Source organism: Micromys minutus (genome assembly GCF_963924665.1).
Source record: "Micromys minutus genome assembly, chromosome: 1".
Taxonomy (NCBI): domain Eukaryota; kingdom Metazoa; phylum Chordata; class Mammalia; order Rodentia; family Muridae; genus Micromys; species Micromys minutus.
Genome location: NC_137969.1, coordinates 10,398,968 through 10,426,015, shown reverse-complemented (window position 1 = coordinate 10,426,015; position 27,048 = coordinate 10,398,968).

Here is a 27,048-nt window from a genome sequence, read left to right as displayed (position 1 = left end):
CCTTGTATCTCGTCTAGAGATAACCTTGTATAATGCCTAGATTCTCCTCAGGAACTCCAAGTTCTCAACCACCCCCATACATCTAAATTGCTAAAATATAATCAGCAATTTAAGAAAGCCTATGCAAATTACTTGAGTATGCCTTCATTTAGTAATGAATCCAGTACTCATCTAGAGAGGTGAGAGAAATCCCTGCTCTGTCATGTGGAACTCAAGGGCTATAAACAAACGAGCCACTGCAAGCTAACTTGCTTCTCCTCCTCCTGCTCCTCCTCCTCTTTCTCCTCCTCCTCTCCAGCTTAAAACTAAACCACTGGGGCCCACAAATGTGGAAGGGAATGTGCCAGTCCACCTGCCAACTTCTGCCAAACCCCAGAAAGAGGTACATCCCACTGAAAACTTACAAAAGAAGTAGGATCTTTTTAGTGTGGCTTCAATGGACAGTTGTCAAAAGGAGGAGAGACAGTCTCGATTCTACTTGAAGAAAATGCAGCAGACATGGCTAACTCTCATTAAAAACCAAATGAAGCAACCAACCTTTTGCCCTCACGGATTCACTGACTCACCGTGCTTATGACAGTGCTGAGTGCATTACAAGTGTACAGCAGCAATGGAAGCTACATGTAATGACACGCCACTGACAGAGAAGAAAGTGAAACCTGCAGTTGATATAATATGTGTAGTTAGTCAGTAAGTGCTACCCGCTCACTCTCCAAGCTTCAAGACAACATAGCCCCAGGCCTCACAGAGACAGCTTATATGAGTCAATTCCAAATTTCCCAGGCCTTTCTTGTTTGCTTGCTACTTAAATATCCTGGCTTAAGATCACTCCCCCTTAGACCCTATGCACAGTAGGAAGCAGATAAACTGTGAAGCTCCGGATATAAAGATGTTTCTGCAGTCCACAGGCTAAAATTGGAACTTCCTAGGGATACCCCCATACTAATGTTTGTCAAACAGGGGCCTTTTGCAAATGTGGAATTCTTGACAGGTGGGATTGCTGAGCATGTAAAAACACTTGATGTACAGCCATGATGACCTGGGTTTGACCTTGATTTCCTCAGAACCCACACAAAAGTAAAAAAAGAGTAAAAAAAAAAAAATTCCACAAAGCTGTTCTTAGTCTTCTACAGACATGCCTGCACTAATAAAAATCATATATACACAATTGTAAATAAATCGGGTTTTTGAAAAGCAGGATTCTGACTCACTCAGGGCAAATTTTTAGTGGCTTGTTGTCTAATACAAACTAAATAATCTCCACTGCTTTGTAAGAAGGAGGACAAAATTGGGTGTATAGATTAGAGCAGTGGTTCTCAGCCTGTGGGCCCCCATCACTTTTAAAGGGTGGGTTGCATGACCCTTTCACAGAGGATCACCTATCAGATATTTATGTTACAGTTTATAATGGTAGCAAAATTACAATTATGAAGGAGTGATAAAAATAATTTTATGGTTGCCAGTAACCACAAGATGAGGAACTATAGAGGGTTGCAGCCTCAGAAAGGTTGAGAACCACTGGTTTAGAGTATGACACCCTTCAGACTGGATCAGATAAGCGGCTGATTAGAAAACAGCAAACAAAGGAACAAAGAATTTCCAGACCATCTCTAAAATAGAAACCAGGGTCTACCTTTAAGCTTGGTCCTGAACAGACGTACAAACTTTGTAGATAGGATATATATTCTATTTCACATATATTCCTACTGGGAAGGAGAATGGCTCTAGTGACACATTTCCATGTCAGAGGGCATATACTGCTGCTCTTTTGGAGTACACATTCTGATTCAAGACTACTCTAACTTTATGGGAGTCACGAACAGTTCCAGGGCACAGTGTCACCACTAAGTAGGATTCATACGCATCCATCGTTCCATGGGTTATTTTCCTGGGTTCTTGTTGAATAGTGTCACTTTAAAAAGCTCACTACAAGAGCCGAGCTACAACACTGCCTGCCACTATGATTACATTATAAAGAATGACTGTAATATCTTCCCTTCCCTGCTTACCTTCATGACTAGGAAAGATTTTAATTGGATTTGGAGACTTAAAACCTACCATCATTTCAAAGGTTGGCCAGAGCTCTTTGTCCCCCTGGTTTAAGCTGAGAAGTCTTTAGCTCTTAAAATCAACAACACACAACAGGATCATTACATAAAATAAGGGAATGTAGAATCTCCCTTGGCCGAGGCAGTATACCTTTTAGAAAAGCAAAATACAAAGGAAATGGTAGCCATGTGGCTTTCCAACTTTCCTTCTAGCCACGCCAATCAAAGCATTTTCTCAAACTGTCCTGTCTGAGCCCAATCATTCATTCAGAGCACAGGCAAGGAAGAGTCAGAAAGAAGTGGAGTAAAAACTGTATTCACCAAAGAACTATGAAAGTGTCCCTCTGTGAAAGGACTTGGTATAAATATGTAGATTTCTATTGTATCTAAACTGTTCCCTGTTTCTAACCAATTCTCCATGGTCAGGTTGAACAAATATGGAATTTGCTATATATACCCTCAGAATATTTTCTGTTCAGTATATTAAGATCAACCCAGTTCAGAGTTTAGGACAAGACCCAATCACTGAAATCCCAGTATTACCTTTATTTATTTAAAATTCACTTCCACACTTACTGAATCTGCACCTCTATGTTTTCACCATATTCCATTTAGCCCTCATCCACTTGGTATTAGTAAATTGGTCCCTCCGGGAATCCAAACTTAGGCACATGTAAAACTACATCTTGGAATTCATAATTCTTTCATAATCACTTCCCATTTGGCATCTGTGAACTCACAAAGGCAGGTTTCCTCAGAAAAGATATGTTTAGAGTTCAATATTTACATAAACAATTTCTGTTTGGAGAGTAGGCTTCTTCATGCACCAATAACCTCTCCATCTCTGTAGGTCTCGAAATTTTGTGTTAAATAAATTTTAGCACTACAAAAATACCCGAAGCAATCTTCATCATTTTCTTCAGCATGAAAAGTCATGTAGACAGTCTAAGGAGGCACTTTGTGAATTGCTAACGGAATAAATGTAAGTACAATTTGAATGGAAGGTGTTATTTGAGTTGCAGGAATAATTGGGGTTTTTCTATGTTAGCTCATCCATACACTGAAAAGTCTTTGCGAGTAGGGACTATTCCCCAGTCTAGTGCTTGGCCCAAAAATTACTCAGTCAGCTTCCTAGCTAACCCCAATTTCTTCCCTTCTGAAATAAGAAAGTTCAGTCTTCATCTCCCAGTGAAAACTGAACCTAAACTCTGCTTGTTTTCATTATAAATGCACTAAATACCTAAATCACTTGCCTAGCAAATCAATTATTTAAGACAGTGGTATCCATGGAGCAAACTTTGGATTGGAGAAATTGGTATTTGTGAGTGTAAATAGGTACAAATTTTCTAGAAATTTATTTATTAATGTAAACTTAATGATGCTAGTAAAGATGCTTATGCTGGTCCCAATTTATTAAGGGATTAATCTAAAGAAAAGAACCCAGATGTCTCAAAGATATTTGGATGGAGCACTCATGTGACACTGCAAGTAATACCTGATAAATAAAGCAACCCCAATGTCTATGAAGAGGAAATTTGGGAAGTAGTTGTAGTATATCCATGAACATATTACCCCTTCCTTGAGGCTCACAGATAATTTGGAAGAAGGTGTAGAAAGTATCTGGAAGGAGGTAAGGAGTAGTGGTGACTGTGATCTAAATAAATTGTATATGTATATAAACTTCTCAAAGAAGTTTTTTAAAATTCTATTATTTTTTTAAATAAAAAACATAATAAAAGCAAGGGTGCATTCTTTCCTCAACGACATGAAACATCACTACCCACCTTTTAGTTATGAATATATGTAGTAATTACTAAAGAGTATATCAAAAAGATTGAGAGTATATCAACCAGGGTGAAAAGAGTGTAAGTGGCAGAGAGAGGACTAGAGTAAAATCCAACATTATCAGGAGAGCAAAACATTGTTGCACCCATAAGTTCACAGTATTTGTGATCACCTGTGAAAGACTGAGCCTGTCAGCCTATTATCACCGAGAAAAAGAAAAGACCATGAAACTTGCCTCCCCAGGAAATGGTGAGCAAGGGAAGAGGGGTTTATGCGGCATAATCTCTACTTGAGTAGATCTGTAGGCAGTTAGATTTTCTTCAGTAGTACAGCTACAAGAAAGGAGCACATGCTCCTGTGAATAACCCCTCACTCAGGATGCTGAAATAACCCTAATGAAACCAATGAGATAGAGAGACAGACAGACATACAGACACACACACCCACACACACACAGGGGGGGGGGAGCTGGGGCGATAGAAGTGAGAAAAGAGGGCAGAAGGAAAGAGAAAGACAGGAAGAAAAGACTAATTGGGAGGGGGTGGACCAGTGGGAGTGGAACAGGGGAGGATAATGGGAGTTGAAGATGATACATTATATACTTATGAAAATAGTGTAGTAAAACCTATCATTATGTATTATTAAACCATATTAATAGAGATAAGCTCACAAAATGAAATTAGGGATAGGAAGTAACTTCACAGTTGAGAAACCTGACACCCAAGATCATACCAAAGGGCCAAGGTTTTTGCCATCAGAGTTTATGTTGATAACATACACTCTTAATATGGTCTGGAGCCCCACTTCTCCTATGTACTCTGCTCCCCAAAACATATGAGTACAATCTAAACCATTGGTTAGCACAAAACAAACTCCAACCAAAGGATGTTTTATGAAATACTTGTCTAGTATTGCTCAAAACTATCATGGTCAACAAAATCTAAAAAGCTGTTGAAGCTGAGAGTATCCTAACAGACATGATACCTGAACTTGGTGTAGTTTGTAGAAAATGAATAGCAGTGTATCATCTAAGAGAATATGGCTAAAGTATGAAGAACTAAGGCCATTAACTGTTCCATTATTGGTTCATTAGTTTGCTACACATACAACAATAATGCAAGTTAATACAGTAGGTAAAACTAACCTAAGGGTATTTGAGAGTTCTCTATATTATTCTTAACTAATCATACTTAGACATAAACAAATTCAAAAATACGTTTATCTAACAAATATAGTCATGAACAATTATAAGAGATGAGTATGTGAACTATGTCTAAATGAAATAAGGTGTCACTATTTCCCTCCAGAGGATGCTGGATTTCTATCATCGAGCACAGATCAGCCATATTTGTTTTTAAAAGCTGTCTCAGCTGGACTTCATGATGTCAGAGATTAATACTATATAGTGTAAGGTCCTCAACATTATGCATGACACATAACCACTGCATAGCGGCCTTTAAGCAACTAAATGCTTTATGATGCTCCTGAGTGAAAAACAAATGAAACTAGAAAACACTGTTACAGATGAACCATACAATCCTGAGAAAGTCATTTTGTATCTCTGAGCTTCGCTTTCCTTGTCACTAAAATAAGGATGATCACTTCATGAGAGATAATGAATGCACATCTGCTCCGACACCATTAGGTACCACACTACATAATCCCTTTACATATTTCTCTCTCTCTCTCTTCTACAAACTATCTTGTGTGCCCTCCTCTTCCTCCTCCTATTATTTCTTCTTCTCCTCTTCCTCATCATCATCATGGAAATTTAGGGATTAAAAGAAGTTTACCATACTTAGATATCTACCATGATCAACACCAATATTTTAAGACTTTTCCAATTATTTTAGTTTTATTTTTGCTTTTATGTATAATTTCAGATACTAAAACTATATGACAGGTACTGAGGTTCAGAAGGTACTGGTTTTGTACCCCAAAGAATTTACCAAAGAGAACAGGGACATCTCATCTGAGGGGTTGGAGGGTATTTGCTGAGACAATGTAAAAGGTAGCTTCAAAGTGACTCTGATGAGTAATACCAAAAGAAGCAATCCTGAAGATAGGGAGAAACAGGAGGGGCAAGGCTCTGATAGAGAAGCTGACATACGGAAGGGCAGAGTCGAAGGCAAGTGCGTGCTGGAAAGCACAGGGCTAGAGAAACTCACAGATTGATAGTATGATAAGCTCACAGCCTGCTCTTGCATCTTTACACATACCTGGGTCTTTCCACTGCCCCTTGTCTCTGCATTTGTTTTTGTTAAAACTCCTGATTAAGCAATAATAAAACACTCATTAACCATTCCTAATCTTTTCTCCTTGCACCAAAAGGGGAACAAAAGACTAAAAGAAGCCTAACCTGATTTCTGAGTTTGTGTTTGCAATTCCAGTGACGCACATGTCATGATGGTCAAATTCATGTGACCTGCAATGTGAGTCACAAGCGGCTGAAGTCTTAGAACAGGCACAACCCAGAGCAGCTGGAGTTGGACAATTGACCCCTCCTTCCTTTCCCAGAAGAGCCCCCTCCCTCCCTCTGCAGCTCAGCTCTGAATGGGTATCTGTGGAGCAGTATCTATGTCTATGCTCTTGAAGAGAGTGCATGGGAGAAGAACAAGGAAATACTCTTGCTTAGGTCCCCTGATGACACCTCTCAGGTATTCACATACCTTTTTCCCCAGAGCACCCAGCTGGTATCCCAGTAGAATTTTAAAATAGATTTTTGCCCCACACTGAGGGCAAATGCTGAGGAGGCCAGGCCCTGCCAGGATAGAGCAGGTTCCTGGGAGCCTCTGGTGGAGGCATGAAAGTGAGACTCACTTTTGTCTTTATCACAAGCCCAAGCTGGGCTGGACCTAACAATTGCCAAAATGCAAAGCCAAGGCAGCATGAAGAATGGCCTTGCTACCCACACAAATCCCAGACAGGAGGATTTCCCAGAGCCCAGCTCAAGCTCAGAGTAGAGAGAAATTCCTTCCTACGGGGTGCCAGGAGCCTGACAGTAGAATAATATCAGGAGGAAGAACTGCAAAGATACAGAACTGCAGACAGGCAGAGAGAACAGAGGACAGGAATAAATCCTGCTGCTCTTCTCTTCCCACTCTCTCTGGTTTTCCTACTCCCCAAGAGTTGAGTTTGGCCTTCAAGCCTCAAGTCTGGAAATCATTTTCAGGAACCTACATTTCATTCTTGGCAGGTAAGATCAATTATATTCAGCCAAGTGTTGTTTGAACACAGATTTGTTTTGAAAAAACACACAGATACTTTCATCATTATTTGAAACATAGATGAGTTAGTCTATTATACATACACTATATGGTATCAATACACAACATACATGAACCTACCTTCACCCATATCTGTGCTCATGCATGCACATGTGTGCGTGTGTATGTGCGTGCGTGTGTGCATGTGTGTGTGTGTGTGTGTGTGTTTTGTTGTTGATGTTTTTTCTAGAACCATGATGACCAAACCACATGAGTCACAAGACTAAATCAGTCTCGGGAGAAAGTGGTGCTATCCAGGGAAACGGTGGAAGGTGTTGCCTGCATGACACGCTACTACTTTATAGTAAGTGGAAGCAGCGCACTCTGCAGTCACAGTTCCAAGCACAGTGCACTAAATGCATAAACAGACAGTGCGGTCATTTGGTATCAGGTATCAGTCCAGGTTGTGGAACTGTTCTCTGCTGTTGTAGGACTGGTAGCACAGGTTTGTCCACACCAGCAACAGTGCAACGGTGTGAGGAATGCATTGTCCTCTGCCTCTAAGATGCCTCCAATGCCATCGGTGATAGGAGTCTTCCCTTTCATTATAGTCTTATGGATTCACAATTATTTAGGTTGTCTGTTATTGATCAAGACACCTCTGTATGAAGCATGGCTGGGTAGAGAAGTAGAGTGACTGTGGTTCACTGCTGCAAGGATGGAAATTCTAAAGAGCCTCAGAGCACTTCTAGTGTAAGCATCTCCTTATAACAATCAAATTCAGCCCACAGAGCCCAACTGCTCAATCTGCCTCCGGCAGGTTAGTGCAAAACTCAATTTGTACTAATCAGCCTTTGGCTGTTGAAGTACATAATGTATTTGATGTGACAAGTCCCTCTCTTAGAACACCTTTTCCCCTACACCCCGAGTTCCCTGATGCTGGTCAACTGGGACCAATCACTTCTCTGAGGGAGTCTAGTCTAATGAAAGAACAGGTTCAGAACCCATTAATAATGGAGACAATGCTGACAATTTTAGTTAGCACAGATATAAAAGACAGCAGCTCATGGATGTCCCATGCCCGCCATGTGTCGAATACCAAAATACATGGATGATCTCATTCTGTCTTCATATCCATCCTGATTGGCAGATGTAGCTATTTTCACATCTATGGGCCAAGAGTGAAAGAGATTTAAAGTATTGGCTCAGTCTGTCCAAAGTATTCAAAGTGACACGGCCAATAAGTAGTAGTGCCAGCCTTTGACACTGAGGGGCATAACCCCTAGACCCGAATGCCCCATCCACTTCTCAGAGAACTACCATAGTCTTCTAAAGAATATTTGCTTACCCCACGCCCCAGGGCATTCTCACAACCAACCGTTACTAAGTGAAGATACGTGTTCTGAACTTCCCAGCCGTGGTGTGCAGAACATACATTCTTCCCATGGCCAACATGAAAACTGGCATTCTCAGGTTCCTGATCTGTCCAGTGCACACTGGGCATGTGGCAGCATGTCAGAGCAGTCTCCAGGAAAGCGGCTACATAATTGCCAGTGTGGGTGGCAGCGAGTGGGCACAGGGGAAATTACATGTGTTTTTTTCCCTCCCTGCTGTGCTGGGAGCCATACAGACTTCTGCTCCATCTCAGAAATCCTCTAGGAATAGGGGAGCCAAGCAAGGACAGAAGGGCACAGTTCACCCTCAATGAGCCTCTCTGCTTTGCTACCCTTGACCTAAGTTTCAATCTGGAAAGGACTATGTGGCCTTCATGTGCTGTCTGAGTTGTTACCAGCTAAGAGTGTCACCCTGCTCTGCCTCTCAAGCCTCTACTTTAGAATGACTGTTTTCTTTTACTCTTAATATCATTCATCCTTCCGACAAATGTTACTGAAGACGAATGCTGTCGCAGGCAGCACAGGAGTGGGACAAAGTTAATTGGACACTGGTGCTCTCTTTCAAGGACTCAGATTGTGGTAGGGAATGAAAAAGAAATAACCTCTTGCTTTAAACATCTGGGATTTGGTTGCTATTGATTGTCAATTTGACAGACTCTAAAATCACTGAAGAGACCAGCTTCTGGGCTTGTCTTGGAGGAATTATCTGGATTAGATTAGCCTCTGGGCATGCCTAGGAGGGATTATGGAGTTTAGATTAATTGGGGTGAAAAGATCTACCCATGGGCTGAGTTCTCAGATTGAATAAAAATGGACAAAGGGAAGCACTAAAGCTGAAGCATACATCCCTCTCTGCTTCTTGACTGAAGATACAATGTCACCGGTTGCTTCAAAAGTTTTTATTTTTTACCATGATGTCCATGGCTTTAACTGTGAGCAGAATAAGGTCCTTCTCTCATTTGTTGCATTTGTCAGTATTCTGAGAGGACAATAAGTAACCGTTAGAATATCCTTACCAGTTTTCTTTTGTATGTTCATGGATTAGAGAGATGGAAAGTGACAGAGTTGGGAGGACAATGGAACAATAAGAAACAATTCCCATGTGACACTGTGCTCTTTACAGTTCTGAGAACCAAACATCCTAACCCTTATTTTACAGCTCACATGGTTACAAGGGGGCTCAGTACCACATTTTCAAAATCAATGAAGTCTTTAAAATTTCTCTCTAGAAAACCCCTGGCAACTAAAACCCTGCAGATATGACTAGAGCTGTGTCTTAAGCTGTATTTGCAGAGCACATTGTCTTTCTGTGGACTTTATATATTGTCCTGTGCACAAATCAGTGCCTGTTTTTACTCAGTTATCCATATTAATCTCTCTTCCATTTTCAAGTGTTCATCATAAACTAGCTGTCAGTTCTTCAATTATATTCCTATTTGAGATAGCTTTGGAAAAAGTGGTAGATATTCTTTAAGTCATTGTCCCAAACAGTGTTGGGAAGACTTCAGATAGAAAGGGTGGTAGCCATCGAAGTCTCCCCCCAAATTATCAGATCCAAAATTCCTTGATCTTTTTCTTATCCTAGACTGCCTGCTTCCTGTGAGAACCACAGCTGAATGCCAAGGGAACATCTAACTCTCAAACTGCATTACTCTTTGCTTGCCTTAGCTAGTTTCCTCCCTCATTTGTCAAGGCAAGGGGCAAATAGCTAGTCCAATAGCAAGGCTCTGCTTCAGTGGCCATCATTTATGAGTTAGCTGTCCATGTTAGGAAATCAGTGCTCTTAGGTTTGGTCCTGGACCACATGTGGCTTTCCTTCCCCTCAAGAAGTCAATATATTTACTAATTTTTCAATCACATTTGGTTTGGTGTACACAAAGGAAACAAAGAAAACAACACGAGGCTCACAACCATAGTCTTTCTCCATGCTGGGCTGTTCCATCATGTAAGTCCCAAAGCTCTAGGCACAGCACTAAATTACGTACAGGTAGAGGCTGGATATAGGCTGCCAGCCGGCTTTCAGCAACATCCCGCATATGGCTAGGAACACTTGTGCCAGTTAATTAGCACTGGCATTAATTGAGAGAAGGAACATTGACCAGGACATGGAGGTTATCCTTAGACTATTTAAATACATCACATGACCACTTAGCCCATCTGTTATCAACACACTTCACACTTAATCCAGTAAATAAACTCCCCACCATTTTAAGCGAATGGATTCCATTTTGTCTCGTCTCTTTAGACTCTGCAAACCTCAGAATGCTATCTTTCCCTAGAAGTTGCATCGAGAAGTGCCACAAGATTCAATGACACAGCCTGATGCAAATCCAAGGTCAAGAGCCACCCATCTCCATCCACAAAACTCTAGGGAATTACCCGAAAGGGATGGGGACTGAAAATAATGGCAGTCATCACTCACGCAAATGCAGATTCTTTGCACTTTGCAGCTACCCTACAAACCGGCCTTGTTTTCTTTGCTTGCTCTCAATTCTGGAGAAAGCACATAGAAATAAGCCCTATTATTCAAATGACTTTCACTGTGCACTAAAAGTGTGGCTGAGTCGAGACAGAAACCCATTTAAAAAGGGCTCTCCACTGAGATAGATGAGGTCTGGTGGGATATAAAGCACTTGGGTATTTAGCAAGGCAGACAGGAAAAAGCCCAATGCCCAAACCTTCCATCGGGAAATTGACTCATCATAGGTAGAGCCGAAAAGTAGATTTCACTTCCAAGAGCTAGGAAGGTATATATTCCATACAGCTTTAAGAAAACAAATATAAATCTTCTCCGAAACCCTTATCTACAATGGAGTCTGTTTTGTTGCCCAGAGTAAAGATATGTATTGCCAACCTCATCCATCTCTAGCATTTCTTTGCCCACATCTTCTATAAAACCCCTCTCTCTCTGTCAGTCCCTCCAAAGACAACTGTCTACAAATAAAAAGAATGATACATCATTTTTCCCAGTGTACAAGAGGGTCTTTAGAGAAAGATGGGACTTTAACATGGCTGTAGACAGTGGCTAGCAATGGTAGAAATGGTCGGAATCAAAAGTGCCGTCAGAGTGGAGCATTATGCAGTGTGGGACCACATCTGAAGAAAACAAGAGGAAAAACACTGGTTGTCACTTAGAAAATCAGGATTCAAGGAAAAATGGCTAAGAGCTTGCGGCTAAGAACCAGGAATAGTGGATGGGGTTGGAAGAGATGGAGGAAAGGAGAGGAAGGAGAAAAGGAAAGCTGAGATATAAAGTAAATTAATAAATTAATTAAAAAAAATAAAAGAATCTTATGTGGGCCAAGTGATGGTGGTACATCCTTTAATCCCAGTCCTTGAGAGACAGAAGTAGTCAGATCTCTGTGAGTTCAAAGCCAGCCTGGTCTATAGGGCAAGTTCCGGGACAACCAGGAATACACAGAGAAACCCCACTTTTAAAAACAAGACAGAACAAAAAGAGCCTTATTTGGTGTGCATCAAATGGGCATGAGAGCCTTGTGTGGTTACAAGCTGTGCCATTACCATCTTCTCTGCTGTGCACTTGATAACAAATGATCCTCATGGTTCTCTCCCCAAGTACTTCATGGAAAAGATATTACCTCATCTGCCCTTTAAGTCTTAACAAAAAGTACAACTTACTCTTTCAGGCAGCTTAGTGGGAAAGTAGACACTAGGCTAATTTTACCCCAAGCATAGGGAAAATCCAGAAGTCATCTCAGGAGCCAATTAATCAGGGAGAGATAATTAAATTTTACACATTGGACTAAGTTTTAACTAGGCCACCAGGGCTACCTTGAGGATTACACACTGCTTTCTGCTTTGGGGAAAAGGAAAAAATTTGCAATTATACAATTGTTCGGTTTGACAAATACTTATTGATGATATGGGGCATGCTAGAGCCTGCATATTCTAGAGACTGTACGAATTAGACTCCTTCTCTGACCTGAAAAGGCCTCTTTAGTAGGTAGAGTCAAATGTATACATTTTCTTATGATAATAACAGAAATGAGCTAGAAGTATGCAGAAGAGTTACAAAGGGTTTACAATGAAAGATGCTGAGATTGAGCCCGGATAAGTTAAAGTTGGATGAATGTCTATAAGCAGAACGGGCATTCTAAACAAAGGGACAGTTACAACAGACTCCATAACAGTCCCCAAGGAGCTGGGCACTAGTCATCTTACTAGAAAGTAGCCGTGAATGAGAAAAATCTAGAATGGGAAGCTAGAGAGGTGCCGATTATAAAGTAAGAGACAGAAACTGATAACAACCTCAAGGGGTTTCTTTTCTACCCTAACATCATAGAGATCTTCTTAAAAGTAAAGATCAATATAATCAACATACGGTCTATGAAATTCTCTAAAACAAAAACATTTTTCAGTTTGAAAGTAAATGGTTGCAATGATTTAAAAATAAAGACATATAATTGTAATGACTTTCAATTTATAAAACTCAGACTGAAAATGACATGCATCCCTCAAAAATGTGTCTACTACCCCACTTAGGGAACAACAAGGCCTGCGTCATAATGGAATGGTGATCTCTAGGTAGCTGAAAAGATGACTGTTGACTAAATCTCTTTTAAACTTTGTCTGGTTTAGTAGGAACCTACGTAGCCATCACTGCCCTAATTTTCTTGATTTATTGACTTGAATATTTGCCGTGTCTCACCTAACACTTTTTATGAGCACTAAGTTCTTGCCCCTCTATCTCACTAGAAAAGCTATTGTCTCCAAAACAATGCTCAGAGCCCAGATGCTCATATACCTTCGTCACTGATGTGCAAATATTTGAACTGTTACCAAGGAATGCTCAGGTTAGAAGGCAGCTGTCAATCTTTGAAGTGTAGATAGAATGTTTCTGCTTGTAACCCATGGCCATATCTGTCACTACTCTGTTGTGGTTTATTTTGTGGGGCATCCTTGACCTGACTTCACTGTTCTTACACACACACATCCACACACACACACACACACACACACACACACACACACACACACACTTGCCTGAGGCTATTGGACAAACCCATGTTGGTAGTATCTATGGCTTTAAATGTTGTATTAAATTTTAGTCATCATATAATATGCCATTATAAGAACTTCTGTTCACAAACTCATAGTAATATCTAAAAGAAAATTCAGAAGCTGACATTGTATCTCTAAAATCTCTGAAGAAGCGCTGGGGATATGGCTGTGTTGACAGAGTGCTTGCTGAGCTAAGATTCCAGCATCCACATAAAATCCAGGAGCAGCGGTACTGCCTGGAAGTTTCCCACTGGAGGGACAGAGAGACATTAGGATAACACAAGGCTCCCTGAACAACTAAAATAGCAGAGTCAGTGATCTTCATCCAGGGGCAGAGCAGCTGAGGAACACTCCTGATGGCAGCCTCTGGTCTCTACAGGTATGTATCTGCACATGTACCCATAGAAAAGCGTGTATACACGTATCCATACAAGGACACAGGCACAATACTTACTAAAAAAAATACTTGAAAGGGGAAACAGGTCACACTGTTGATTTGTTCTCATAATCTCAGTGACTTTCCTTCTTCTTCCCTCTTCCCCCTGACCCTGTCCAAATTTTCTTCCATCTCTCTTAAAAGCCATCCTTAGGAGACCTAAGTACAATCTCATTCAGACTCACTTGCATGCTAGCTTTTTACTAGATACAGTCAATATGATGTTTCATTAAAGCACATACACACACACAGACACACACAGACACACCCACACACACAAACCTGGTGGGAAAGGGTTGTAGAATACTTCTTCATGTTTTATTGACTTTGAGCCAATATCCTGAAGAAACTGTATCTATAATTTGACTCTTTTTTTTCTGACTCTGTGACCATAATTTCAGTCTTCATGGGTCACTGTTGAAAAGCTGTTTTTTCTTGTCTTTTGGCCCCAGGACAGTTAACTTCCAAAGACATCTAGGTTATCTGGAGCTTAAATCTGCTATAGTTAAGTTTGTAAATTCTGTATAAAGTGTATGAGCATTAGAGAATATTACTGACCATCTCAGGACTTCAGAAGGGCTCTGGAGGATATGAAGATAAATTGAAGCTTAAACTTCATTTTACATCATTCTCAATACACACTGAGCTAAAGACTTCCACTTTCTTTCAATCTCTTGTCATCTCCCATATGCCTATTTGTTCTTTATATATGGTCACATATCTTTGAGTAGTCCCTTCATGGAGAAAGCTACTCCATTACTGCAATCTGCGTAGATTCTGTGTACTGATGACATCTGTCCCCAGAAGCCCATAGAATGTGATATGAGGATTTGATTGACAATCTCTTTGTCTTTCCCTATTCCTTTCTACTTAGAAAACATTAAAGTATACTCTAAATTATTGCTCTCTGAACATCTGAATCTTAGCTTTCTTTCCAGAAGCTGTAAGTTAAAATATAAGCAAAACTAAACCAAGGCAGGAAAAAGTCTATTCTATTGCAAGCTTTCCCAAGCAGGTCAGAAGCTAAATGTGTTGGTTACACACTCATTACATTCATAAAAGAAATATGATAGTACTTTCCAAAAGACCTGTTTGGTCAACTCCGATTTTCAGTTCCTGTAATTGCAGTGCAGCTAGCTAGTGTTTCTAAATCACTTCCTGCTGATGCTTTTGAATAAACCTCTTAGCAGCTACCTAGCATAAGGGATTACTAAATCACAAAACCAGACAACTTTATTAGGCAACAATGTTGGTTTGGCCTTAACTCTACAAACTACATATTATTCAAACACTGATAAAGATATTAGGATGCACAACTTCTTTTCTTTACTCTGAAATTCTAAATTTTACACAGTAAACATTAGAAAAAAATTATTAAATTATGAGGCAGTATCTTCAGTGCAGTACCTATGATCTTATGAACTTCAACGGTGGTTAAAGCTCACTGAAGTTGAACCTGCAGTGGTACACTGCCTGACCTGTTGATTCAGCTCAATTTTCAGAGCCTGTCATTAGAGATGCTCACTGATAGGATACTTAGAAACAAAAGAAATGGTGGCCATTTCCTATAATTGACTCATGCTGTTAAAGTATGTCTCCTGCCAAAGTTAGAAGCTCTCAGTCCAAGAAACAAATTCAGGGCTACATCGTCACATGTGGAAATATATAGTGATAATCCAGGCATCAAATATGATAGTAGTACTTTGAATTGGAGTACTACACCATTTACTACAAAGATTTTTCCTAAAAATACACTGTTCTATAGGGAATAAGTCTTTGATTAAAGCTAAGATGTATCTCAGTGGTAGAATAGTTGCCTAGTGTGGGAGAAGTCAACAGTTAGACAGCACTGAAAAATAAGCAAGTAAGCAAGGTACCCAAAGTTAAATTTTTTTTGAAATGTGCTTTTTCTTTTCTCTATATTATCATTTACCCATATAACCTCTTAAAATCATTTTTATGCTTGTAAATTATTTTTTACAGCTAAAAGTTTAAGTCATGTATGGTGTTTAAATCATTTATGGATTCTAGATATCTTTCTCAATCAAACAAAAATGCCTATGTTCAAACATTTGATGTGCTGGCATTTCTGGTCTAGAAAGGGATCTTCTAGAATTGGAGAGCTGTAGAGCAGGCTCACAATGCTAACGGCGGCTCGAAGCTTAGCTTGCCCACTCTGGACATTGAGTCATGTCAGCTACAATGCGCTTCTCATTTATTTACATTTCCTAATAAGCTCAACCCAAATATACACAGTAACCATATACACGTATGTTTCACGCAGAAGTCATTTAAAAGCTTTTGGACTGTTTTTCACTATTTATAACTTAATGTAACAAGTTTTGGGATTCTGTAAACCCCACCCCTCAGTTCCTTGGCAGTAGCCAGGTATGCTCCTTCCAGTGACCTGATGCTTTTGCCCTCCTCTCCCTCTCTCTTTCTCTCTCTCTCTCTCTCTCTCTCTCTCTCTCTCTCTCTCTCTCTCTCTCTCTCTCTCTCTCTCTCTCTCTCTCTCTCTCCCCACCACCTAAGTTTTATGAGTTGAAGTCCCCAGGCTTCTTCCCCACGGGCCACCTCTCGGAGCTCCCTCAGGAAGCCACCTTCCTGACTCAATTCTTTTTTTTTTAAATGATCACAACTTATAAGAAATCTAAGTAAGTTTCCCTATTTTCAAGCCCATGAAGGTAATAGTAAGAACAGAGACTATTAACTGATGATTTCAGGAAACCCTCCTGATATTTAGTGTCTCTGCCAAAATATTCTATTCACAGGCAATAATCAGCAGCATATACATCCTCAGTTCTGTTGTCATATCTCTCTCCTCATTTAGGATCAGTAGCTGTCAGTACTTGCTAGGTAGGATGCCACAGTCAAGCTAACAAGAAGGGAAGGTTGGAGAAAGGTAGGGTCATTCATTTTTGTCAAAGCAGAATCTTTTTCTTTTTTGAGAAAAAGTTATTACTTCAATTGAGTAGATGAATAAAATGTTTATATACAGTTGATTTAAATTCAAATACAGGTCTCAAGTATTAAATACCAATATGGTTATTTACAACATACTCTCAAAATGGGAAATATCCATGCCAGGGATCTTTTTGTTGATGCTTTTTAAATGTGTTCAAAACGTCCAATGGTTGTGCTTTTATTAATAAATAATAGTTCATAACCTTAAAAAAAACCCTGGGAACTCACAACATCTGTCCAGAATATAAAACAGCTTTGATTTATGCCTTGAAAGTAGAGTTATAATGAATAACAAACAAATTCATTATGATGAAATAAAAGTACCCAAATAAATTATTCCCCAGTATCTACCCCCACATTGTAGGTTATTACTTGTAAATATCATTATTCATGAGGCCTAACTTCGGATGTAAAAGAGCAATTTTCTTTATTACTAAACATCTCTCTAAAACAGGCTAGTTGGCTATGAGAAGGGATGAAGGTAACATGAAGTGCACTTGTAGGGAGGTCCCAGTGCCAGATCAACATGGGGAAACACCTGAGTGTACGGGAAACAGGATTAAAGCAAAAAAGATGTGGCCTATCACTCGTTCAGAAGCTGACTACTGTGATTATCAGTGAGAACAGACAAATACACACTGAACACATATTTCATCTTAGGTTTAGGGATGAGTATAAACGCTTTACTCCTCCTTATCCTTATGATCCATTGGGGTTTAGATTAAATCTCAATTTTTTTTTCAGGAGGAAGAAGGGAAGGCACTGAGAATTAATTATTTTTTATATAGAACAATTAAGTAGACCAGTTATTTAGTAGTAGATAACTTCTCCTGTGCTGAGTAGCAGCATGAGGGTTAGCTCTTAGTTTTCCTGCTTCTCAAATTATGTCTCCAGAGCAGAAACTGACATATTTGTTTTAAAGGCAAACAGCAAATCTCTTCAGCTAAAGGCACCATGCTTGTTCAAGTCTACCACCCCATGAGAACAGCTCTAGATAGAATATCGGAACCCATGTTATGTCTGTGTGCCAATAAAACTTTGTTCATGGACAGAGGAAAATCAACATCATGTATGCACGCACATGTGTATATACATACAATGTTTTAACAAAGGGTTTAGAGGCATCTCATTGCACCCATGATTTTTTCTTTTGGGATACTTGTGACACACAGACAAACATTCTGCATCACATCTCCCTTTATTTCATTTGAGTGGTTTTCTGTTTTCTTGATTTTAAATGTAAGGCTGAATCTTACTAAATTGCCCAGGCTGGTATCAAACCTTTGATTCCTGTGTCTTGGCTTCATGAGTAAATGAGGTTACAAGAATGCACCATCTCATTGCACATGAATTTCACCTTACTTTCTGTACCATGAAATCTTTTGTGGATTTAAACATGTGAAAATCAGTCTTAGCTCAGATTGTATAAAACAGGGGACTAGACCTGGTAGAGATGTATTTGCTGTTAATTCTCTAATTTTATGTTTTTCTAACTGTAACTGTGTAACTGTGATATATGTTCATCACCTGGTCCTGCTTAAGTGTAGATGTTGATTCCAGAGTTCTGGGATGGGTTGTGGAAGCTTCTGAATTATGTTGATGCTGTGGGTCCGTGGGCCACACTCTTGAGTAGCTTCTGTCCAACTCAGATGTTCCATAAGTTGCAGTAATGCCATGACATAGACATGCATCATAAGATGCAAATATTCTAAGTCAGAGGGGGAAAGATGTTCTTCCCTACAGAACATCACAACTTAGAAACACGACCCCGAGGGAAGTCTGTTGTTCCAGTTATAATCAGCTCCAGCTGAGTGGGATATGCATGGTACTCATTGCCGCCCAGCATTAGGAAAGCTACCCACATAGAATATCCCTATCTCAGAAAATACTGAGCCTCAGATTCTCAGCAGTGCACATGGTTTTCATGTGATTGTGACTTCATCATGGAGCTGTGTGAAGGCTGGGCTAGTTAGTTATTTTATGGTGTGCAATCCCTAAGCACATCACTGCTCCTATATGTAGGTGCCTTTCCCTATCTTCTCTTAACTACAGTTGTCTGAGCTAGAAAGCTAAGAGCCCGTCCCTTCCCTTAGCCTCACCCTCCTCGCTCTGAGTCACTTCTCCAGATACTGCTTACAACTCCCTGTCTCCACTACCAACGTCATACCACACCTTCTAGCAACTCTGTAGTCCTGGGCTGGTTGTTGTTTTGTTTTTAACCCCATACATTTTTAAGATCATCCCTCTACTAGGTAATCTGGACGCTCTTACCTTTCAAAGTCAACTGATAGTATTTCTCTTCCTGACTTACACCCATCTCAATACTCATAGAAGCAAATTCAAATGCAAGTTCTTTCTAAGGTCACCCTACAGACTCCAATTCTTAACTAATTATAGCAATGATAACAACAGTCAGTAACTTGTATTAACATGGCATTAGGTAAATGGCAAAGTGTATTTTGCCTGGTGACTACTTTAGAGACTACTGAATAAAGCAAGGACTATTATTTCCACTTAACACACAAGAAAACCAAAATGAAGAGACGTTCCCTAAGGTTCTAGATCTAGAATTTGTACTTAAGCCCTCGCTCCAAGGCCACACTCTAAGCAGCACAGTGCATCGTTTTATTCTTACATAGGAGACAGCTGTGCCACAGTCCCTCCATAAGCCGTCAGAGACTCATCATTTCCTGTTGCCTCTAACTGTTTCGGTAATCAATTCACATCAGCCTCTCTGAGGGTTTGCCATCTTTTATTCTCTCCCCCAAGGAATAAAATATCCAGCACCGTTATTTTTCCCTTGGTCTGTTTTCCCCTATGATCACTGATCTCACTGCAGGAAGGGGATCTCCTTTACTTGCTTCTGACACCAGTACCATTAATATTATCCTCAGTGTTTAGTGGGTCTTTAATACATATTTGATGGATGAAGAAGAAGAATGTATAATGAATAGAAAGTCAATCAATTTAGCAAACTGCTCTTGGCCATATTTGCATGTCTGTGTAAAGAAGGGATTAAACCAGATAAATTTTAATTTGTCCTCATGAAGGAGCATCATTCATTCATTCACACATTCACTTACTCATTGACTGCACTATTTCTGGATTATCTACACCATCGGTCCTACCACACAAGAGCAAAGCAAACAAACCCCTTATTTGGTGACATTTACAGTCTGCTAATGAGAAAGAAAGACTACCACAAAAGAGAAAAGAGGTGATTTTTATAGATATCCACACACGTGTAACAATTCTTTGTCTTTTTAAGGTGCTATTTATAACTATATTGATCACTCTTACATGCACAACCATGTAAAGTCTCACCTATAGCTGAGCAGCTACTGGCAATAGGCACTGGAGGAGGAAGAGCCATTTTTTTTCAGTGATGCAACCCCTGATAGGGTATTCATGCTGGCCTTATACCCATTCATGTGCTGGTAGTCCTGTATGGTCTCAGTGGGTTTAAGTAGATAAAGTTAGAAGGAAAATGTGTATATGGTCGGGGACAGACAAAGGAAGAATTAGAGGGACAGAACTAGAGGTTAGATTTGTCAAAAATCATTATATACATATAAGAATTCTCAAAAAAATAACCCCAAGAATATGGGTTTTTCTGGGCTTTAATGAGCATAGATTGCTGATATGGTATAAACTTGGAGTACTGAGTGAAGGGGAAAAGGAGACACAGGCAGAGACAGTGTAACACGGTTCTCTTTGAGTCTAAATCCTGTAGGAATTTTTCAATAGACATAATCAGTTGCTAATATTTTTATACCTAGGCATGCATTGAAATTGGCATATTTTAAAGAAGGAAAGAGGGAAGATACCAAACCAAACATCTCATAATCTAAAAAATAGTTATTTTTTTGGGGGATGATATTTTTCTTTCAGTTACACATGAATTACAGAAAATCTAATTCTGATTCAAGTTTGTAATTTAGTCCTCAGTACTAGACTATTTTAATAATAATTATTATATACTTATTTTCATCACTCCTTTTTTACTGTATTTAAAATTATATTTATAATAAAAACACAGTCTATCCAAAGAGAGAATCTGAACTCTTTATAAGTTTTTCAGAAAATTTCATAAAGACAAACTTGTACACCAGTGTGCTGATATGACAAATGGCAGATAACTTGATTTCAGATGAACCACAAGTTTGCAGCAAAAAGATTTGCTCTCAGGGGTCTAAAAGCCTCGCAAGATTAAGACTCAGTAGTCTCTTTACATTACTTAAAATTCTGCTTTATTTTGAGTCAGTTTGTCTGCATTAACTGTAAATTGCTCTAACAATGCATTTAATTTTAATGGTATCAGTTTTTTTCTCCGATGCAAGGCAGTTTTCAAATAAATGGTTTTATGTGGATATCAATACAAACCGGTATTTGTGAACATAAGTCACTGTATTTAAAAAAAAATACAAAAAGCTAATGGAAAAAAGTATTTATGGTTCTACCATTTAGAGTAAAATTACATCTAGAAGAAGCTTAAACTTATGTATAAAACAAAATTGTCTTTAACACAGACTCAGACATGGCATCAAAAATAGACTTATAAGCCCTTTCTTTTTTTACAGTCTAGAAAATGCTAGCAGTTAGCCATACAAACAAAACAACAGTCATCTTAAGGCTCTGAGTATTAGTACGGTTTATTCCCCAAAGGTTTATTCATGTTGACAAAAGAAAGAGAATTTGGAATGCGCCCTGGAACTTTAGCATGCAAAGAAATGGCTCAACCTAGTATTCCTGATGTATTTACTGAAAAGAAAAGAAAACAAAATAAAGTCTCTAAGACACACAAAAAATGAATGCTGCATTCACCAAGGAGACTCTCTGTGTGAGAGAAGTTTCCTCTTTCCAGTCACTGCAGAGGCCCAGTGCAAATGTGAGCACACTGACTGAAGACCAGGCCCAGCCCACCATATGTTCCTCCTCTGTGTGAGCCCACGTGTGCAGGAGCGCTTTGCTGACAGAGAACTAGGCAGGGGACAAAGTGAACACCTGGTGAAATAAAAATCCATCAGGATATACCAATTGGTTGCCCAGTCTCCAAATTATTTTCAAGCATCAAGTCCAAAATTAAATGTGCCCCTCTTGCATGTTTCAATAATGATTATAACATTAGGAAGTGTATGACACATCCCTAAATGGAAAAAACCAAGCAAGCAAACAAACAAAAAAACAAATCCTCAGTTGGCCACTGTAATATTCAATTGCATGGAAGTTGAGTACTAGAAGCAGTGGGCAGACTCTTAGATCGTGAGACTCTGTTTTGCTTTCTCCTTGGGGTACACCAGCACAAGTGGCTTTGGGGAAAATCACGCACTCTATTTCCATTTGGGGGTCACTGGGAAAGGTGCCGAGACAGACGTGGAGGGCCTTTTGCAAAGGCATAGGCAGAAAGAATATATATGGCAGTTCCTCCTTTAACAGTCCCCACCCACCCTCCTTTGTCCTTCTCTTTCTACAGTGGACCTCCCACATCAGCTGGGAAGGAAGGTGACAGTGCGGAAACCTGGAAGAGTCAGGTGCACAAGGAGAAGCTACTTATTGGTGGATGCACTAGGCCATGGAAGCCGTGGCAATCCGTGTCCAAGAGCCGAGGGGAAACCTTGAATCTGTGAAAAAGCGACTCAACCCGCAAAGTTTGTCAGCCTGGGCAACCGCTCCAAATGGCAATTTCAAGGCCAGACTAATGAGCTAATAAATTATAGTCACTTCACACACAACATGGTATGATTTTTCCTGCTGAGTTGAATCAGGTAATAATCCCGGCTAACCTTTAAAGGATGATTGGTGCTCTCCCTATAAGGGGCCCAGAAAGATTCAACCTCTGGATTAGATGCAGAGGGTGGCATTCACATCCTCCTGTGTCGAAAATATTGGCGAAGCTTTAGCTATTTTTTTTTTCACCCCCTCCCCGAGGGAAACTTAGAAATATTGAAATTGTGTGTGTGTGTGTGTGTGTGTGTGTGTGTGTGTGTGTGTGTGTGTGACAACTGGTAAGGCAGAAAGGGAAGATGTTACTAATATCCAGAGGGTAGAGGCCAGAGGTGGTGCTATCTCTCTATATTACATGGAAAATCCTCAACACAGAGATAACACCTAAAATGGCACTCACATTGAGGTCCTTGAAGAAGACTCTTCTCTAGAATATGCACTGGAAGCTGTAAATAGCTTGTATTATTTACTTAGCCAAATAAACTGGTCACCTTCGGATCTGAATTTGGAAGCTAAAAATGAGAAAGAAAAAAAAACAGTCTATATGAATTCTACTGGGCACAGTTTGGTCCAGTGAATTCTCCACAGACTTCTGTCAGGAAGTTGTGCCCTGTGGAAATGACAGAAGGAAAAAAAGATGTATAAGTGATTGTTACTTCTGACAGAGAACTCCCATCATCTTCAATTGCAGGATGTGTCTTGCAGATGGTTAAGATTTAATGAGCATGCTCAATTAGCTCTATCACCTCTACCCAGGGGGAAAGCCATCACTCTGGAATATGGCCCGAGGCCTCAGACTCCCATTCATCTGCCCAAATTCATAACATCACTGACATAAGTCATCCAAATTTCTCTAGAGCCTGGGGAGCCAGCTGGGCTTATAAGAAACACCAAAAACAATGGTAGATAGAATAACCATTTTAGGAACCAATAAGCCTTTTGTGTTATCCATGACGCATCGGTAAAGAATTACACAAATGATGCTTCCGTGTGTTCATTTACCTGATGTAAAGGCTGATGAATAAAATCTTCAAAAAGTTGGCTTAAGAGAGATATGTATTTGTGTGTGTGTGCGTGCTAGTGCGTGTGTGCCCATTCACATGTGTTCCTGTATTGGGGGAGTATTTTCTAGATGATTCCCTTTTCAAAAAACCACAGATGTATTTTAAAATTATGTAGATGGATGTGTCTCTGTCTGCATATATGCACATGAGCGCATATGACAGTGGTTGGAGAGAGCAAAAGGTATCAGATTCCCAGAGTTCGCATTATAAGCAGTTATGTGTCACCTGCCATGACTCAGGGCCTCTGCAAAAGCGATCAATGTTGAGCCCTCTCTCCAGTCCACCCCGTATCTCCTAACTGATGATATGTCCAGGAAAGGAAAAGACTGACCATGTGACAGTCCCCATCTCATAACAACATTGCCTTCCCATATGGTCTTAACCTACAGCAGAAGGTGACAGAAGAGCAGTTTACAGCAAGTTTCCCTCTGATCCGAGTCCTATCATCTGAAAGGTCAGGAGCTCTCCAGACAATGACCAGAGCCTGGAAGTGTCACTGTAGGAAATTCCAGGGCGTTAACTAAAGTAAGTCACATAATAGGTTCTTGTGTTTCCACGGAAACCATAGGGTACTAGCAAGGTCTTGCGGTTTTTATATGTATCTTGGTAATCTATTGAGGAGGCTGCACCATGGTCTTCCTTTTCTATAAATGTTGAGGACATATGTGAGCAATTACAGTATGAATCCATTCCCAGTGCAACATGAGGCAATTGGGATGAATGGCATGTGTTCCTTTCCAGCCCCCTGTGTCACCTGTGATTGCATTGTAACCACATGGCAGAAGGGCTGTCCTTTCACCGTGGTAATTGGAACAGGTATAGAATGGCCATATTCTCTGCCCATCATTAACATAACCTGTACATGTTAAGCAGTGATGAGGTGCTCATCCCAGATCACTCTTCTGAAATCACCCTCCCCGAAAGTGACAGCAACCTACCCGGTGATACCAGTCCCAAAGATACTGAGAGGAGTGTGTTAACTAATCGGCTGTTTTGAAAGCCTTGGACAGAAAAATGGGTCTGTGGATCATAACCAATAAAGATAATGAGCATTTTCAGTATTAGATGACATTTTCAACTAAGTCAAACCCTCTGGCCAGTAAGGAAAAGGTTACGGAGGAAAAAAAAAATCAAATAGCAAATCTGCTGAGAAGGCCCAATGGGCCCCTAGGACAAAACCCCTTCCTCTTGTGTCTTAAATGACAGCAAAGAGGGAGGCAGAAGCAGCAGACAGCTGGTTTTTTGTCCCTTCTAGATACTGTACAATGGGATTGAATACCTTATCTATGTAACAATGATTGTCAAACTTTGCATTGTTAGAGGAGGCCAGGAAACTTTGGGGAAAAACTTGCATCGGTCACTTAAGCAGAGTATATAAGAAGCCCCTACCCCTTTACAGAGGAGGCAACCAAGAGCCAGAGAGGGTGAACATCGACTCAAGGTGAAGCAAGTCTCTAGAAAGACTAACAGGGAGCAACACTGTGCACTCTGACTTCTTGTCTGTCCTCGCTGATCCAGCTAGAAGATCTCTACGGGGCCAGCTGGACAGCAAGAAGACACTTCCAAGTCGACGTGGGTGGTGTTGCTTGAGGAGGTTGGCTCTTCCCAGCCAGGAAGGTATTTGTACGAATTTAAGTAATCCCCAAAATCAATAGAAGACTCCAGTTTGCCAAGGGCTTACTGGGTCAGCTGGTCTTCCGGGAGCAAGCACATGTAGACTGTCACCTTGACTGAGGCCCAAGTGGAAAAAGGCATGTGCCTGTCTTTAGACCATGGCTTGTTCCTGGTCCACTTCAGTTGTCTCTGGTCCTTATTTGAGCCAGTAGGAAAGCATGTAGCCCTAAAGAAAGGGAGGCCCCTTAAGCCCCAGGGACTTGAGATTCTGACTGCAGATTTCCTCTCTCTTAAAGATCACTCTCCACCCTTTCTCTCAGTACAACCCTTAGTGTGCCCGTGAGGAGGGAATGTGATTCCCACAGGAATAAGCTGTAGGTATATTTGAAAATTGAGATTTTTTTTTTATTTGCAATCAGCATCTCTCAGTGCCTTTCAGGCAGGGACCGTCTAAACTGCAAATTGACATTTTGTGTTCCTAACAAGGCAGAGTCTACATAAGAAACCACAAGCAAGTTTCTGAAACACGGGCTCAAAAGGGCAAGAACACTGAAGCCCACTAAACTTTGATGATCTTCCATGATTATTCCTTGAAAGAAAATAGCAAGGGACATTCTGGTTTCAAATTATCCTCACTCCCAAACCTCTCTCCTCGCTATTACTATGAGCAATATCATTCTTTAGCCACTGCAGGAAACTTTTTGTAAGCAAACGATCACTGAAAATCCTTCCTTTCGAATCCATTCACTCTTGACAAGAAACGAAGCTGGATGAAGTCTGAGTGCCCAGCTGAGGAAATGAATGACCTCTGATTGATCTAATTTCCTGGTCTCTTTTTAGCCACATGTGATTTCTAAGGCATGGCTACTGTGCTGTGCCTTTGTCTTCTGGCACCTGCGAGCCCTTCCTAATCACTGGTTAAGACCCACAGGCCATTTAAAATAAGAAGCATCTTCCTGTTGCAGAACCAGAGACACTCTAGATTCTAGGGCCCAGAAGGATTCTGGGTCTGCATGGGAGGGGGATTCCCAGTTGGAGCCTCAGAGGAAAATTGGAATGATTTTCAGCCCCCTCTGGGCAGGGTACCTCAACTTCTTATAGACCCTGCTCTAGTACTCAGTCCCTGGCGACCTCTGAAAGCCTGCACCTGATTTCATATACTTCTGGAAAGTTGGTCAAATGCTTAGCAAGTGAGGGGAACATCTAAAGAAAGCAGAGGAAAACTGAAGAATTGTCGATGATTCTAATGTCCTAATTGGGTGTTCTTGGTAAAATGGAGGCTGGTATGGAAGTCTTTCTAGTCATAGAAAGCCAACTGTACAAACCTGGGTATGGTTTGGCCTGGGTTTGTGGTGGGATGGAATGCTGTTTGTTGCTTTCTAGGATCAAAAGGAGTGATTTTCCTTCTCTGGGGTCCATTTTCTCATCTCCACCATGAAACCTGCAAAGCTCTTAGTACTGTTGGAAATTGTCTATGAGATAAAGGTGAAGAACCCTACACAGCACCTGGCATCATAAATGTCTGATTTGATAGTTTCAAACACTTGATGGTGCTCACCATGCTAAGAGCTATGCCTCTATTTATGAAATCATGACAATTCCAAGACAGATATTAGATATCCTAACTCTTTTAGAGATGAGGAAACAAAAGAGTAAAGTCACAGAGCCAGTGATCAAAGCTTCTAAGGCCTGCGCCATGTAGTCAGTAGAACAAACTAAGATGAATCACAAAGGCCACAGATTAGAAATACAGTGGATTTCCAATACATTCAGGACTGGAATATGGAAAGA